The following is an 18,266-nucleotide window of genomic DNA, read 5'->3' on the forward strand; positions in this document are numbered from 1 at the left end:
CACTTCTTTGGCCGTAATTGGAGCCGCTATTCATTGACTCCAATGAATAGCAGCGCTAATTACGGCCGTAATTGACGCGGCGTTCAAGCGCCTGCACATGCCGGTACGGCTGAAATTACGGGGATGTTTTCAGGCTGAAACATCCCCGTAATTTCAGCCGTTACGGACCCCCGCCGTGTGAACATACCCTAAGAGATTTATACCCTTCTCTACAGACAAGACTGTGTGAGGGACCCCGTTCTTATGGATAAAAAGCTTCGTAGCAAAGCCCCATTTATACTTCATATTTGCAGCCCAAAGAGAAGAAGTAACCAGATAAAATCCTCGTCTCTTCTGTAAGGTGGCTGCCGATAAATCTGGCAATATGGATATCTCCGCATACGGAGCTGGAAGAGTTCCCCTCTTTCGGCATTCCGCCATCAACCTCTCTTTAATCGGGTAGAAATGTATACGAGCTAGAACATCTCGAGGTACAGACTCCGGAGTAGATCTCACCTTTAAGGATTCCGTGCACCCTATCGATCGTAAAATCCAGCACAGAGAAGGATGGTAACAATATCTGAAAAAGTTGTAAGAAATACTTAGGCATATAGAGCGGAAAAATTTCCTCAGGGACCCCCCTAATTTTAAGATTGTTCCGACTTGATCTGTTCTCCAGATCTATGACCTTGTCTCACAACCGGCTCACTTCCTCCTCAAGCGCAGAATGAGCGTCCACAAGCTCGTTATGTGCAATAGAGAAATGGCCTATTTTCTGTTCAATATGGTCCATGCGAGAACCAAGGCCATCAATATTTGTTTGCAATTGGTAAACGACAGAATTAAAGTCTTTAGAAACATCCTTGTGCAACGAGAGCAGCACACCTTCCAGGGTGTCAGCAGTCAGAGGCCCCTCCGGCCCTTCATAGGCACTCAGTACTGATGGCGTCTCCAAGTCTGAAGGCACTCCAGCAGCTTTCATGCGGGTACCTTTCTTATAAACCGGGCCTTCCCCACATGGGGATATGGTATGCTGAAGCTTGGCACCCCGTTTGTCCTGGTCCGGGGGGCTCCCACTGGACGACATCGGAGATGCAGCGTAGTTGCCGGCATCTGGCTTTCGGGCGGCGCTAGGATCTACTCCCTGCTCTGCAACCAGGGAAGGAGGAGCATCTCCCTGGAGGGTCTGGTCGGCGCCATCTTGCTCCGGCTCCGTGTTCGGACCGAAAAACTCTGAGGAGCTGGCGGTTTGAGTCGTTTCTTCACCATCTCAATGGGGTAAGTAAGACTCACAAAAGTAGCCGAAAATTCTGGTCTAAAGCGCGATTTGAGCTGCTTTAGTCTTAGTTCGAGCAGGAGCTCAGCAGAACGCGGCCTCTAGACCAGTGACGAGCTCCGCCCCCACTTTTATTACCTTTAAAACTTTTATTTTCTTATTTTTACTTTTGTACTTTGTCCCACTAGGGGACATGAGGGCAGGGGGCCCTGATCACAATTCTAATACACTGCACTACATGTGTAGTGCAGTGTATCAGATCTGTTAGCTACTCACTGACAGCAAGCATAGTGGGTCCTGACTTTGTCAGAATCCACTAGGCTCCCGTAGATGGCATAGCCGGACGCTATTATTAGGTGTCTGGTTGCCATAGCAGCCATCGCTGCCCGCTATCATGTAGCGGGCCGTCGATGGTGGTTTAACCCCTAAAAAGCCGCAATCGCTATTCAACGCGGCTTTTAAGGGGTTAATCAGTGGGGACACTGTGATCGGTCTCCGCTATAGGAGCTGTGGCAACTGCTGTATGAGACAGGAGCTGTCACAGCTCCTGTATGTATCGGGAAGACGGCCGAAATGGCCGTTCCTCCCATGACGTACTATTAGGTCATGGAGCGCGAATGATACAGTTACCATGACCTAATAGTACGTCCAGGAGTGGGAAGGGGATAAGCCAGAAGCAATCCAATGTAAGCAACACCAAGTCATGATCTGACCACGAAATGGGATGTATTTTGGAACGAAGTAGACTATTTAAGAGCTGAGATGGAAGGAATAGATGGTCTATACGAGAATAAGACGAGTGGGCATGAGAATAAAAAGGTTTAATCTCTGGTGGAGAGATTAGCAGATCTCCAGGCATCCACAAAATCATGGGAGTGTAAAAGTTTGGCTAATTGCAACCCCTGTTTAGGGGGGACGCAAGGGGAGGAGGGACCTGTGAGAGTTTGGTCAAGGAGGTGATCCAATGCTACATTAGAATCCCTACCCAAAAACACTTTACCAAAGAGATAAGGAAGTGTCTAAACATGGCATTAAAAAAACGTATTTGTCCCTCGTAATAAGAGATACACATGACCTGAGTGTCCCATTCACGAGCAAATACCTGCCCTCAGGATCTACGTACAATAGAGTAGTCCACACCGAGATTGTGATGCGCAACCATGGAAACGGCAGACGCCGGATATTGAGGACAAGGGTTTCCAGTCATGCGCAATCGAGAACTGCAGACGCTGACTGTACAATAAATCTGAATCTACTGTTATACAGGTACTCCATTGGTTGATCTATATATATTCTGTGACTGTATTTCATTTGTATAATATAGGGGATATCTATTTATGTCACTATGTTTTTTTTGAGTATTTATCTATTGTTAACATTTAATGTGTTCAGGAAGTGATGTCATTCAACTTGTGTTATATAAAGTGTGCACTGATTCACTATCATTATGCTTGATAAAGACCCAACAGGGGTTGAAACGTTGTATTTTTACTGCTTGGTGAATACACCTTTTGGATATTTGAGTGCTGCAGTCTTTCTTCTATCTACTGCCCTCAGGATCTGCCACCATGGGTTTGATGTGTGAAGGGAAGACATATTTTGAAAAAGATGTCCACTCCTCTCTCCTTTTCCACAGCAACCGCTAAGTAATACAATGGATAATGATTATGCATAAATTTAGAACAAGAGCAAGTGGAGAAATGCAATTCTTGTAAAAACACAACATCACAATGCAAGGATTTATATGTTTGGAAAGCATCGCGCCATTTAGTCGGTGAATTGAGGCCTTGAACATTGTGAGTGACAATGTTAAAGGAGGACGGAGGATCAGTCATGACCTAAATGTTCACCGAAAGCACAATATCGAATGACACTCGTCCATCATAAGAAGGAGACAGGAAAGAAGGGAAGAGAAGCAAAAGTAAAAAAAACAAATAACAATAAATAGATGTTATTTTGGTACATATAGCAAGACGTAAAACAAAGCCCAAACAGGGTCAAACAAAGATGTTGAGAGCGCCCCACCCCAAGAACAATACAATATCAGTGTGGTCTCTCAAGATCCCAAGGAGGGAGGACAGGCCATCCCCAACAGAAGGGACAGCTCTCACTAGCTCAGCCCCTATCTATCTGAAAGACAACAACAAAAAATACCACAAGAATAAAGTCAAGAGCAATGTGAAAGTAAACGTTAATAGAAAGCATCAAAGGGAACCCATTTGTTTAGAAAGTTCCAGACGCAGGATCCCATGAGGAGTGCATCCAGATGACATCAAGGATCTGCAACCTCGGGTATTAGATGCTGAGGATCGGGCCGAAGATCTGGGACTCCAAAGCGGCTTAAGATGTGCTGTAGAGGAGGAAGCAGGCGGTAGCGATTTCCTCAGCGGCGGCGTGCCACCTTTCCAAATAAGACCCAAGCGTTCCAAAATGGCTTCTCCTTCTCGGAGAGAAGCAAAGCTGTGTGACCGATTGCGGTAGGAAAATGTAAGACGAAAAGGGGAGATCCCTCGATATCTGATCTTGTGGCGAATAAGGACTTGGAGGAGAGGTTTTAAAGGGAATGTGTTGCTAGCAAAAAATGTATTTTTTTTTTTAGTTAAACAATTAGTGTGTAGGTGATTAAACATTGTTCTAATTTTTTTTATTTTTTTCACGAGTCAGGAAATATTATAAATTAGATTCTAATTTATAATATTTCCCAGTGCTGGTCACTAGATGGAGCAATTCCCAAAATTGCAGTATTGCATGTGGTAAAGCAACCACATTGCTTTATGCTGCAAAATTGGAAAAAAATCCCTCGCTCTAGTGAGCTCTCAGAATCCCCCTCCTTTATCCTGGCTAGTGCCAGGAGAAACGAGGGGATTGAACGGTCAAACCTCCTACACTGTGTGTCGCCATTTTTTGAGCTAACACACAGTGTAGTAGGTTTACATACAGTAGTAAACACACACTGAAACACGAACATACATAGAAATAACTTACCTGCTCCTGCCGCCGCCGCTCCCTCCGGTCCGTCCGCTCCGTCTGCTGCCGCTGCTCCAAGTGCACAAGTCCGGAAGCCGCGACCGGAAGTAGTAATCTTACTGTCCGGCCGCAACTTCCGGTCCACAGGAAAATGGCGCCGGACGGCGCACAGTTCAACTTGGACTGTGTGGGAGCGGCGCATGCGCCGTTCCCACACAGACGCCGTACACCATAGTGGATGGAACGGGCCCCGTTCGCATTCACTATGGGACTGTAGCTGCCGTATTCCATGTCTGTATGTGTCGTTAATCGACACATACAGAAATGGAAAAAAAAATGGCAGTCGCCATAGGGACGAAAAAGTAAAAAAATAAAAAAAAGTAACACACAAACACACAAATAAATATAAAAGTTTTTAATAAAACACTAACATCAAACTGATATTAATTTATTTTTTTTGTGACACTGTTCCTTTAAGGAACGACGCATCTGGATCGTACGAGGAGCCAAAGATCTGAATGTCGCAGCTATGCAGTCGTAACTGTTCTGAGGACCTGGAGGCTTTCATGACCCTTTCCTCAACAGAATAATGATGAGGCTTCACCAACACATCTCTGGGCAGACCATCCGTACGGGGAGCAGTAAGTGCCCTATGTACTCTGTCAATGTCAAAATATCGTTCAGGTAAATCAGGAAGGAGCTGCTTGAAAAGATCATGTACCGCAGTTTCCAAACCCAGAACATTATCCGACAGACCTCTTAAATGGAAATTTTCCCGCCTGGATCTATTTTCCATGTCTTCCAGCTTAGAGTGGGCTTCCTCAAGCTGTTGGTATATATCATCAATACAATCAGAGTGTTGATTAGCAATCATCACTGTATTATCAATTTTAGCCTCCATTGCTTCCCTTCTAGAACCCAGAGCTTGAAAATCAGCTTTAAGTTCAGACATGATCTTTACACGTTTTTTTCCAGCTCTTGCTGTAATAGTTGCGAAAGGCGTGCAATAAGAACTTTGTCCCTCGAATATGCACCAGTGTCAGCTTGTAGCTGCGTGGAGCATAATGGCGGAGGCCCCTCCTGCCCATCCAGACTAATGGAAAACCCTCTCACCGGAGGTTCTGCGGAGGAAGAATTAGAATCCTCATCCCCAAACATATCTGAGCAGGGCTTGGGCTCTGAAAACAAGGGGTTCCTCCATCCACACTGTGTATCGGGTCCGATGAGCGCGCCTGCAACTAAGGAAAGTGAGGTGGGTCCGGCGCCATCATGGCCTGCTCCGTGTGTGCACTCTGCAATGGAGTCTTCGCTTCTGCTGCCGTCGATCTGGTCACAATCCCAGACATTTTGGCGTTCCCTTTCACCATCAAAAGATCCCTGAGATGAAGCAGGAAGGATTCCAAAAGAAGGCAAGCGAGGTGAGTGGTTGAAAATAGCTTATAATAGCTGGATACTCCCGTTGAGGTGCGGAGCTCTAGTGACACACGTCCACCATCAGTCCCACACGCATGCGCACCGTGTATGATCATTTTAAAGACAAACTCTCTAAACGAAATGTATTATGTATGATACATGATATCAACTCAATGTTAGATTTCAGAACGTTTATATGGAACATAAATATTGTTTAAGGCAAATGTCTAAAGAAACATATGAGCTTGATTTAAATCATGATTCACTCCCTACAATCAGTAAAGATACAGGTTTAAAACCTATGTGTGATATCATTACTATGGATGAACGCTTCTCTAAAATAGCACAAGTTTTTGGGCAATTAGTCCCACATGGTACAAGCTTAATGAAATGCAAAGAGCTTTTTTTTGTACCTTAGAGAAGCTTTTGAGTTAAGAGCAACGCACCTGGTGGGTTCATAACACGTTGAAAATGTATGTGGAATGTAATATGATACCTGGAGGTCTCAGAATTAAAAAAAACTCCCACTACTATATATTCATCGCAATTTGTTGTTGATTGAAATGAAATCTTGTCAGACTCCTGTAATGACGGCGTAGGGAGACAGACAGGTGAGCCCTAATCTACCCGCCACTCAGTCCCTGCCTACTTGCAATGGCCCGTCCTAGGCGACGGCGTACAACTGGGCGACGGTCCCTACGCTCAATAAGTGCACGACAGACAAACAGACAAGGGTACACAGAAGCTAAGGGAAATGGGCCAGTTGCCCACGGCAACACAGTGAGCAACAAGAGTAGTGAACGAGCCGAGTCAAACCAGGAATGCACGAGGTACAAATCGCAGAGCAGGAGCGTGGTCAGTAAAGCCAGGGTAAAAAATGAAGCAAGGTCAATAATCATAGCAGGAGCAGCAGAGCCAGGAAACAGAAAAGAATCACAGACAAAGGAGGAGCAGGAAATGCAGGTATAAATAGACAGAGGGCGGGAGCTAGCTCCGTCTGGCCAGGCTGTGATAGGCTCTCCCACTCCTCAGCCTCCCAGCATGACTGGTAGAAGATCGTGTCACTCTCTCAGACTTAGGAGCAGGTGCAGACTGATTACCCACCGGCGTCGACACAGAAGCTGTGTCTGGCAGATCCTTTACAGTACCCGCCCTTTTTAAGAGGGGCCACTGGACCCTTTCTAGGTGGACCTGGCTTATTGGGAAAGCGAAGATGGAACCTCCTGAGCAATACCCCAGCATGAACATCCCGGGCGGGTACCCAAGTCCTCTCCTCAGGCCCGTATCCTCTCCAATGGACCAGGTACTGGAGGGAGCCTTGGACCATCCTGCTGTCCACAATCTTGGCCACCTCGAATTCTACCCCTTCAGGGGTGAGAACAGGGACCAGAGGTTTCCTCGAGGGAGCCAAGGACGGGGAGCAGCGTTTAAGGAGGGAGGCATGAAACACGTTGTGTACTCGAAAAGACTGGGGTAACTCCAGTCGGAAGGAGACAGGGTTAAGGACTTCAATGACCTTGTACGGCCCTATATATCGGGGAGCAAATTTTTGGGACGGGACTTTAAGGCACAAATTTTTATAAGATAGCCACACCAGATCCCGACCACAAACAAGGGGTTAGCAGAACGTCTTCTATCTGCCTGAGTCTTTTGTATGCTCTGGGACGCCTCTAGGTTCTTCTGAACCTGGGCCCAGACTGTGCACAGTTCCTGATGAACGACCTCTACCTCGGGATTGTTGGAACTACCAGGTGAAACGGAGGAGAACCGTGGATTAAACCCAAAATTACAGAAAAAGGGGGAGACCCCTGACGAGTTACTGACCCGGTTATTAAGGGAAAATTCGGCGAGGGGAATGAAGGAGACCCAATCATATTGACAGTCAGCGATAAAACACCTTAAATATTGTTCTAGAGACTGATTAGTCCTCTCAGTTTGGCCATTAGTTTCAGGATGGAAGGCCGAGGAGAAGGACAGATCAATCTCCAACTTTTTACAGAAGGCTCTCCAAAACAATGAAACAAATTGTACCCCTCTGTCAGAAACAATATTGACAGGAACCCCATGGAGACGCAGGATATGTTTGACAAACAAGGTACCTAACGTCTTAGCATTGGGTAGTTTCTTGAGGGGCACAAAGTGGCACATCTTACTGAAACGGTCTACTACAACCCACACCACCGACTTGCCTTGAGATGGAGGCAAATCGGTGATAAAATCCATGGAGATATGGGTCCAAGGTCTCTGGGGAATGGGCAAAGAACATAGTAAGCCCGCTGGTCGGGACCTGGGAGTCTTGGACCTAGCACAAATTTCACAAGCGGCGACGTAGACCTTAACGTCTTTAAGCAACCCAGGCCACCAATAGTTTCTGGCAATGAGATGCTTGGTACCCAGGATGCCTGGATGGCCAGATAGTGCAGAGTCATGATTTTGCCTGAGTACCCTTAGCCGGAATTGCAGGGGTACAAACAGCTTGTTCTCAGGAAGGTTCCTGGGAGCTGAACCTTGATCAGCCGCAATTTCGGAGACTAAGTCAGAATCAACAGAGGAAATGATTATATCTGGAGGCAAAACACATGCAGGATCTTCCTCCGAAGGAGGGCTGGCCATGAAGCTACGCGACAGTGCATCAGCCTTAATATTTTTAGACCCAGCCCTATAGGTGACCAAAAAGTTGAATCTAGTAAAAAATAACGCCCATCGAGCTCGTCTCGGGTTTAGCCTCCGGGCAGATTCTAAGAAAACCAGATTCTTGTGGTCAGTAAGGACCGTTACCTGGTGCCTAGCCCCCTCCAGGAAGTGGCGCCACTCTTCAAATGCCCATTTAATGGCTAAGAGTTTGCGGTTGCCAATATCATAGTTACTCTCAGTGGGCGAGAACTTCCAGGAGAAGTAGACACAGGGACGGAGATGGGTGAGGGACCTGGTACCCTAAGACAAGACAGCACCCACTCCCACCTCGGAGGCGTCAACCTCCACGATAAATGGCTATATTTGGTTAGGCTGAATCAGCACAGGGGCCGAGATAAAGCACTTCTTAAGGACCTCAAAAGCCTGAAGCGCCTCTGGAGGCCAGTGGAGGAGGTCAGCACCTTTGCGAGTAAGATCCGTAAGAGGCTTAGTGATTACCGAGAAGTTAGCAATAAATCTCCTGTAATAATTAGCAAACCCCAGGAAGCACTGTAACGCCTTCAGGGAGGCAGGTTGGACCCATTCAGCCACAGCCTGAACCTTGGCAGGGTCCATGCGGAATTCATGAGGAGTGAGGATTTGACCCAAAAATGGTATCTCCTGCACCCCAAACACACATTTTTCGGTTTTAGCAAACAGTTTGTATTCCCGAAGGGCCTGGAGCACCTTCCTGACATGCTTAATGTGGGAGGACCAGTCCTTGGAATACACAAGTATGTCATCAAGGTACACTACAAGAAATACCCCCAAGTAGTCTCTTAAAATCTCATTTATAAAATTCTGGAAGACCGCGGGAGCATTACACAACCCAAAGGGCATGACGAGGTATTCGAAATGACCTTCGGGCGTGTTAAACGCAGTCTTCCACTCATCCCCCTTTTTGATGCGGATAAGGTTATAAGCCCCTCGTAGATCAAACTTAGAGAACCATTGGGCCCCCTGCACCTGATTGAAGAGATCAGGAATCAAAGGAAGGGGATACTGGTTCCTTACAGTGACCTTATTTAAGTTTCGGTAGTCAATGCACGGCCTAAGACCACCATCCTTCTTCCCTACAAAGAAGAAGCCAGCACCTACCGGAGAAGTAGAGGGGTGAATGTAACCCTGGGCCAGGCTTTCCTGGATATACTCTCATGGCTTCATGTTAGGGACAAGAGAGATTAAATATCCTACCCTTAGGGAGCTTAGCTCCTGGTACCAAATCGATTGCGCAATCGAATTCTCTATGAGGAGGTAACACTTCGGAGGCCTTTTTAGAAAAAACATCAGCGAAGTCCTGAATAAACTCAGGTAGAGTGTTCACCTCCTCAGGGAGAGAGATAAAATTAACAGAAAAACATGATGTCATGCATTCATTACCCCATTTGGTAAGATCCCCAGTATTCCAGTTAAACGTGGGATTATGCATCTGCAACCAGGGAAGGCCTAAAACCAAATCGGACGATAATCCCTGCATCACCAGTACAGAGCACTGCTCCAAATGCATGGAGCCAACAAGGAGTTCAAAAACAGGGGTATGCTGTGTAAAATAACCATTAGCAAGAAGAGTGGAGTCGATACCCACTACCGGGACAGGTTTAGGCAAGTCAATAAACGGCATAGCTAGAGACATAGCAAATTCCGCAGACATAATATTAGCAGAAGACCCTGAATCCACGAAGGCACTGCCGGTGGCAGACCTACCCTCAAAAGAGACCTGAAAGGGAAGCAAGATCTTATTAGGTTTCATATATACGGAAAATACCTGTGCGCCCAAATGATCTCCCCGATGGTCACTTAGGCGCGGAAGTTCTTCCGGCTGCTTATTCTTACGCCTAGGACAGTTGTTCACTTGATGCTTGTTATCCCCACAGTAGAAGCAGAGACCATTCTTCCTGCGGAACTCTCTACGTTGTTGGGGAGAGACGGAGGCCCCGAGTTGCATAGGTTCATCCGAGTTTTCCGTGGAAGAATGAAGCAATGGAACCTCGGGAGGCATCATGGGGGGGTCAGAGGGGAAGGCACAAAAACGTTCCAGTCGTCGTTCCCTGAGACGTCGGTCAAGACGTACCGCTAAAGCCATAACCTGATCTAGGGAGTCAGAAGAGGGATAGCTAACTAACAGGTCTTTCAGGGCGTTCGACAGACCCAATCTAAACTGGCACCTCAAGGCAGGGTCATTCCACCGAGAAGCTACACACCACTTCCTAAAGTCAGAACAGTACTCCTCAACGGGTCTCTTACCCTGACGTAAGGTCACCAGCTGACTCTCGGCAAAGGCAGTCTTGTCAGTCTCGTCATATATGAGCCCGAGAGCGGAAAAAAAAACAAATCAACAGAGGAAAGTTCAGGGGCGTCAGGAGCCAAGGAGAAGGCCCATTCTTGGGGCCCGTCCTGGAGCCGGGACATAATTACACCCACTCGCTGGCTCTCAGAACCTAAGGAGTGGGGCTTTTAACGGAAATAGAGCCTACAACTCTCCCGAAAGGAGAAAAAAGTCTTCCGGTCCCCTGAGAACCGGTCAAGAAACTTGAGGTGGGGTTCAAGAGGTGAGGTGGGGGGCACTACCAGGGTAGCATCATGCTGGTTGCCCTTCTGAGCCATGGCTTGGACCTGTAGGGAGAGGCCCTGCATTTGCTGAGCCAGGGTCTCAAGGGGGTCCATAGTTGTGTCAGGGACCAGGTTAGAAAAGGTATATGGGCCTGTGATTATGTAATGACGGGGTAGGGAGACAGACAGGTGAGCCCTAATCTACCCTCCACTCAGTCCCTGCCTACTTGCAACGGCCCGTCCTAGGCGACGGCGTACAACTGGGTGACGGTCCCTACGCTCAATAAGTGCACAACAGACAAACAGACAAGGGTACACAGAAGCTAAAGGAAATGGGGCAGTTGCCCACGGCAACACAGTGAGCAACAAGAGTAGTGAACGAGCCGAGTCAAACCAGGAGTGCACAAGGTACAAATCGCAGAGCAGGAGCGTAGTCAGTAAAGCCAGGGTCAAAAATGAAGCAAGGTCCATAATCATAGCAGGATCAGCAGTGCCAGGAAACAGAAAAGAATCACAGGCAAAGGAGGAGCAGGAAATGCAGGTATAAATAGACAGAGGGCGGGAGCTAGCTCCGTCTGGCCAGGCTGTGATAGGCTCTCCCACTCCTCAGCCTCCCAGCCTGACTGGTAGAAGATCGTGTCACTCTCTCAGACTTAGGAGCAGGTGCAGACTGACTAACCACGGGCGTCGACACAGAAGCTGTGTCTGGCAGATCCTTTACAACTCCTCTATCAAACTCATAAAGTTAATTATTAGATATGAAGACTCTAGCTTGAACGATATCAAAATAGAAATCAAACATATAGAAATGCCTCTTGAAAAATATACCACTTTACTGGATTTTGAAATGATGCAAACTAAACTAAAAACAAATATCTCAGAAATGGAATTATTATGGACAATAAAGGGGTTGTCCAGGAAAAAAAAAATTTCTAAAAAGTATCCCCCAGCCTTGGTTTGCCTTCCCTAATACCCCCTATTAACCTCCTAACCAGTTTCTGTTTGATCTCCATTGTCACTGCTGCTCTTTCTGTTTGTTTACATCCCTTGCTTCTGGTCCTGGCTGTTTCCTTTCTTGTAACCCACCATACCCATGATCCCTTGCTGCATCTGAGGAGACAGCTTGCATCCCCCCCCCCCCGCCCCCCGCTTCCTCCAAAGCATCTCCGCTATTTGCATACTGCCACGCCCCTCTATGGTCACAGTGTCCTTCCCTGCTCTAATTCCAGGCAGCTCGCTCCCTGCATGCTGTCCTACACACTAGAATCATCATTATCCCTGATCTAAGTACAGGCCCCCATCTCCCTCCCCCGCCCCTTTCACAGCCTGATAGATGTAAGGGTATGTTCACACGGCCTATTTACGGACGTAATTCGGGCGTTTTTGCCCCGAATTACGTCTGAAAATAGCGCCTCAATAGCGCTGACAAACATCTGCCCATTGAAAGCAATGGGCAGACGTTTGTCTGTTCACACGAGGCGTATATTTACGCGCCGCTGTCAAATGACGGCGCGTAAATAGACGCCCGCGTAGAAGAAGTGACCTGTCACTTCTTTGGCCGTAATTGGAGCCGCTATTCATTGACTCCAATGAATAGCAGCGCTAATTACGGCCGTAAATGACGCGGCGTTCAAGCGCCTGCACATGCCGGTACGGCTGAAATTACGGGGATGTTTTCAGGCTGAAACATCCCCGTAATTTCAGCCGTTACGGACCCCCGCCGTGTGAACTTACCCTAAGTCTGCCCACTCCACCTATGTCAGACATCTAGGTACACACAATCCAGTCAGCACATTTTCCTCACCTGCCGCTGGATCTGTTCCAAGAGATCCTGTATTAGGCCCTGTTCACACTGAGTTTTTTTGCAGGTAGAAAATTCAGCCTCAAGATTCTGTCTGGAATTCCGAGGCAGATTTTGATCTGCCTACACGCCGTTTGTTGGGTTTTTCGCAGCGTTTTTGCCTGCGGCCATTGAGCGCCGCGGTTCACAGTATTAAAGCTTTCTCCCATTCAAGTGTATACTGTAATACTGTGAACCGCCGCAACAAGTGTGTCCGTGATTCACAGTGTGACCAGTAAAGGAAATGGAGGGGAAGCAACCCCTTCAAAACAGCCGATCTGCAGGGAGACGGGCCACCACCGATCAGATATTGATGGCTTATCCGGAGGATAGGCCATCAATTTTTGTGGACTGGAAAACCCCTTTGACACCCCAAATATGATTACTTTATGGAAAGTATTTATTTGAAAATCTGCCGTGTAAAATGTCTGCAGCATGCAGATGAGTTTTGTAAAATCTCATCTACTTGCTTTGTACTCCGTGTGTTACATGGTGACTTTGGCCACGACACAGGTTGTCCGACCAAAGATCGCTGTGTCCCATAGACTACACCGCAAGTAATGAAAGTCAATGTGGTCGCGTTGCGACCTGCAAGTACCTGCGACACGACAATTTGGATTTCTTGCAACGGTCATGTCATGGCAACTTGCGCGTTGCGACACAACCACATTGACTTTTATTACATGCAATGTAGGCTACGGGACATAGCGATCTTTGGCTGGTCGACCTGTGTCGTACGTGGCCAAAGTCGCCATGTAGCAGATAGACATATTTATTTATAGAGGACATTTTTGGTGAAAAAATAAAAAGGGTGTTTTTTTTTTACATTACATCATTCTTCTCCCTCTCTGGGAGAATGCCAGAGAGGGAGAAGATGCAACTGGTGATTGCTGTGACAGCGATCATCTGGCTAGAGACCACTCTGAAGCCCGCTGATACAGCTGTCTCTAGACAGCTGTATCATGGAGCTCCTTACCGTCGGCACGCGTGTGATCGCTGTGAAAGGCTGTCACAGCGTTCACATAGCTGAGCGCCTTACCGTCGGCGCACTAGCGCTGCTAGGAGGAGCAATGTAATCGCTGTGACATGCTGTCACAGCGATCACATGACCGGAGACCACACTGAGTGGTCTCCTGATAAAAGCTCAGTGATATCAGATGTCTCTAGACAACTGTATCACAGAGCTCCTCACAGTCGGCACATAAGAGCTGCTGTTAGGAGCAATGTAATCGCTGTGACATGCTGTCACAACGATCACATGACCGGAGACCACACTGAGTGGTCTCCTGGTAAAAGCTCAGTGATATCGGCTGTCTCTAGACAGCTGTATCACAGAGCTCCTCACAGTTGGAGCAATGTGATCTTTGTGACAGGTTGTCACAACGATCACATGACCGGACAACACGCTGAGCGGTCTCTGGTTAAAGTTTCATGAGACAGCTGTATCACGGATTTAAATGCCGCCGGGGAGCGACAAACAGTAAATTGCGGACCACCCGGACGTGCCTAAACAGATGAGGAAACACGTGGTACAGTTCCGTCATTTGTGACGTAAACGTACACTCTGATAACCGGAAACAGGAACTGAGCTATCGGAGCTAATGGACGGGTCTGCAGAGGAAGTGCCAATTTTGGATTAGCAAGTGGTCACGTGACTGAAGATGGGATACAACACTACATTCATCAGATCCAACATAAGTATATTGCAAAGTTACTTGTTTTGCATTGTTTAGTTTAACTAAATGTGATTGTTTGTTTCCGGAAAACCCCTTTAAAAAAAGAAAATACCAACCGGATGTTGATGATTATGTTAACGATCAAATATGCAACCGGAATCGCGATTAGCGCAATATTCCTAGATCTATTCTAAGAAAAAATCTAGTAAATCTAATAAATCAAATACGAACAATGCTTGTTCCCAAGATCTTCATGTCCGCTTTTCTTCAACAGAGGCTGAAACCACTGACTCCAATTCCACCACAGATTTTAATGAATCGGAGAAAGAGTATAGCACTCTAAAAAAGCATACACCACACAAAACTGGTGATTTGATTGTACGTTCAAAAAACGAATATGGAGGGGTGGCAGGCGGCAGAGAAATAAAAAGATACCTGTAATTCTAGAGTGTAAGAACTATATTAATTTAGGTGAAATTTGACAGCTTGAAGTGCAAAATCATGGGGAATACATGTGTATAATCCCATGACATCGCATGCAATCCAAGAAAATGTGTCGGACCAAGTGAAGTTTTGAAAAGATTTCAAAACTTCTATGCTGTACCTCAGGAAGCCTCGGGCACTTTGAATCAGTGGTTGTAGTAATTTATCTATCCACGCACCAAGTCTTTCATTTAAAGATCCTATGCCCGATATAATCGGATGTAAAGGACAAGGAAAAACCTCCGTGGAACTACTGTCCCGTACTGAAAACACGATTACAGTACGGGACAGTTGTCCTGCAGAGAGGCAGGGACTCCTAGCATCGTACATAAGTATGATGCTAGGAGCCCGGCTCCCTGCACTGTGTTCGGTCCGGTACTTGCGGCCGAAATACGTCCGTCAATTACGGACGTAATTAGTGTGTGTGCACATACCCTTAGGGTGGAAAAATAAAAACAAAAATAATGTGGTTGCATAAATATGGACACCCTTAAACCAATACTAATACTAATTGTTTAGTTACCCTTTGACTTTATGACAGCATTCAGTCTTTTGCGTAGAAGTCCATCAGCATGGCACATCCTGACTTGGCAATTGTTGCTCACTCTTCCTTGCAAAAGCGCTCCAATTCTGTCAGATTGCAAGGGCATCTCCTGTGTACAGCCCTCTTTAGGTCACCCCACAGATTTTCAATGGGATTCAGGTCTGGGCTCTGGCTGAGTCATTCCAAAACTTTCATCTTCTTCTAATGGAGACATTCTTTGATTTGGTGGTTTGCTTTGGGTCGTTGTCGTGCTGAAAAGTGAAATTCCTCTTCATATTCAGCTTTTTAGCGGAGGCCTGCAGGTTTTGTGCCAATATTGACTGATATTTGGAACTGTTCATAATTCCATTCACCTTGACTAAATCCCCGTTTCCAGCTGCAGTAAAACAGCCCAATAGCATAATGCTGCATCCACCATGCTGCACTGTGGGTATGGTGTTCTTTTGGTGATGTGCAGTGTTGGCTTTGCGACAAACATACCTTCTGGATTATGGCCAAAAAGTTCAACTTTTGTCTCATCAGAGCATAACACGCTTTCTCACATGCTTTGGCAGACTTGGTGTAGGTTTTTGCAAACCATAGCCGGGCTTGGGTGTTTTTCTTTGTTAGAAAAGGCCACATTGCCACCCTACCCCACAGCCAAGACACATGAAAAATACGGGAGATTGTTGTCACATGCACTACACAACTAGTACCTGCCAGAAAGTACTACAGCTCCTTTAATGTTGCTGTAGGCCTCTTGGTAGCCTCCCGGACCAATTTTCATCTGGTCTTTTCATCAAGTTTTGAGAGACGTCCAGCTCTTGGTAATATCACTGCTGTGCCAAATGTAATCCATTTCTTGATGACTGTCTTCACTATGTTCCATGGTAGATCTAATGCCTTGGAAATTCTTTGGTACCCTTCTCCTGACTGATGCATTTCAACAATCAGATCTCTTTGATGTGTTGTAAGCTCTTTACGGACCATGGCTTTTGCAGTCACATGCAACAAAGAAAATGTCAGGAAAATCCTAATAGGACAACTTTATATGGGGTTACTCAGAATCACTTTAAATAAGAGCAGCTGTGTACTGACTATTATTTAACATGAGTTTGAATGTGATTGGCTAATTCTGAACACAACCACATCCCCAATTATAAGAGGGTGTTCACAGCTATGCAACCACATTTTGTTTTTTATTTTTAATTTTACCCTCTAAATAATTTCAATTTGTTTTTCAATGGAATTGTACAGATTATGGGTCACAATAATGGTGTAAAAAGTTCTCAAATGATTCGTCTTGTACTGACTTTGTAACATGACAAAAACTGGCATTTTAACAGGGGTGTGTAGACTTTTTATATCCACTGTACATTTTCAACGTGTTATGATCCCACCAAGTGCGTTGCTCTGAACTCAAAAGCTTCTCTAAGGTACAAAAAAGCTCTTTGCATTCCATTAAAGAGGCTCTGTCACCAGATTTTGCAACCCCTATCTGCTATTGCAGCAGATAGGCGTTGCAGTGTAGATTACAGTAACGTTTTTATTTTTAAAAAACGAGCATTTTTGGCCAAGTTATGACCATTTTCGTATTTATGCAAATGAGGCTTGCAAAAGTACAACTGGGCGTGTTGAAAAGTAAAAGTACAAGTGGGCGTGTATTATGTGCGTACATCGGGGCGTGTTTACTACTTTTACTAGCTGGGCTTTCTGATGAGAAGCATCATCCACTTCTCTTCAGAACGCCCAGCTTCTGGCAGTGCAGATCTGTGACGTCACTCACAGGTCCTGCATCGTGTCGGCACCAGAGGCTACAGTTGATTCTGCAGCAGCATCAGCATTTGCAGGTAAGTAGCTACATCGACTTACCTGCAAACGCCGATGCTGCTGCAGAATCATCTGTAGCCTCTGGTGCCGATGTGTCCTCGCTCGTCTGACACGATGCAGGACCTGTGAGTGACGACACAGCGTGATCTCTGGAGAACACGGCTGTGTCTGCACTGCCAGAAGCTGGGCGTTGTGAAGAGAAGTGGATGACACTTCTATACACAACGCCCAGCTAGTAAAAGTAGTAAACACGCCCCGATGTACGCACATAATACACGCCCAGTTGTACTTTTACTTTTCAACACGCCCAGTTGTACTTTTGCAAGCCTCATTTGCATAAATACGAAAATGGTCATAACTTGGCCAAAAATGCTCGTTTTTTAAAAATAAAAACGTTACTGTAATCTACATTGCAGCGCCTATCTGCTGCAATAGCAGATAGGGGTTGCAAAATCTGGTGACAGAGCCTCTTTAAGCTTTGTACCATGTGGGACTGATTGCCAAAAACTTGTGCTAGTTTAGAGAAGCATTCATCCATAGTAATGATATCACACATAGGTATCTTTACTGATGGTAGAGACTAAATCATGATTTAAATCAAGCTCATACGTTTCTTAACCCCTAGCTGCACCACTCAGTAACTATGCATCGTCACTTAAAGTTATTGAGTCGTTCCCAGTGCACACTGTCGCACCGGGACTAGGTAGTGTAATGTATTCTAGCAGCGATCAGTGCTGCAGGTAAAAAAAGAAAGTGTATAGGAATGTTTTATAAAAGAGTAAAATAAAATAAAAGTTTTTTTCCTATAAGTCTTTTATTCTAGAAAAAAAATGAAACCGTTAAAAAAAGTACACATTTCCTATTACCGCGTTCGTAACGACCCAAACAATAAAACTATAATGTAATTTTCCCCTCACTGTGAATACCTCCAAAAAATAAATGAAAAACTATTCCAGCATCGCTACTAGATATAGAATAAAAAGCGATCAAAAACTTGCACGTACAGATGTAGCCATCTTTAACTTGATTCTGATAACTTGCTGCAGAATGATATCA

This window comes from Rhinoderma darwinii, chromosome 7 (assembly GCF_050947455.1).
Source record: "Rhinoderma darwinii isolate aRhiDar2 chromosome 7, aRhiDar2.hap1, whole genome shotgun sequence".
Classification (NCBI taxonomy): Eukaryota; Metazoa; Chordata; class Amphibia; order Anura; family Rhinodermatidae; genus Rhinoderma; species Rhinoderma darwinii.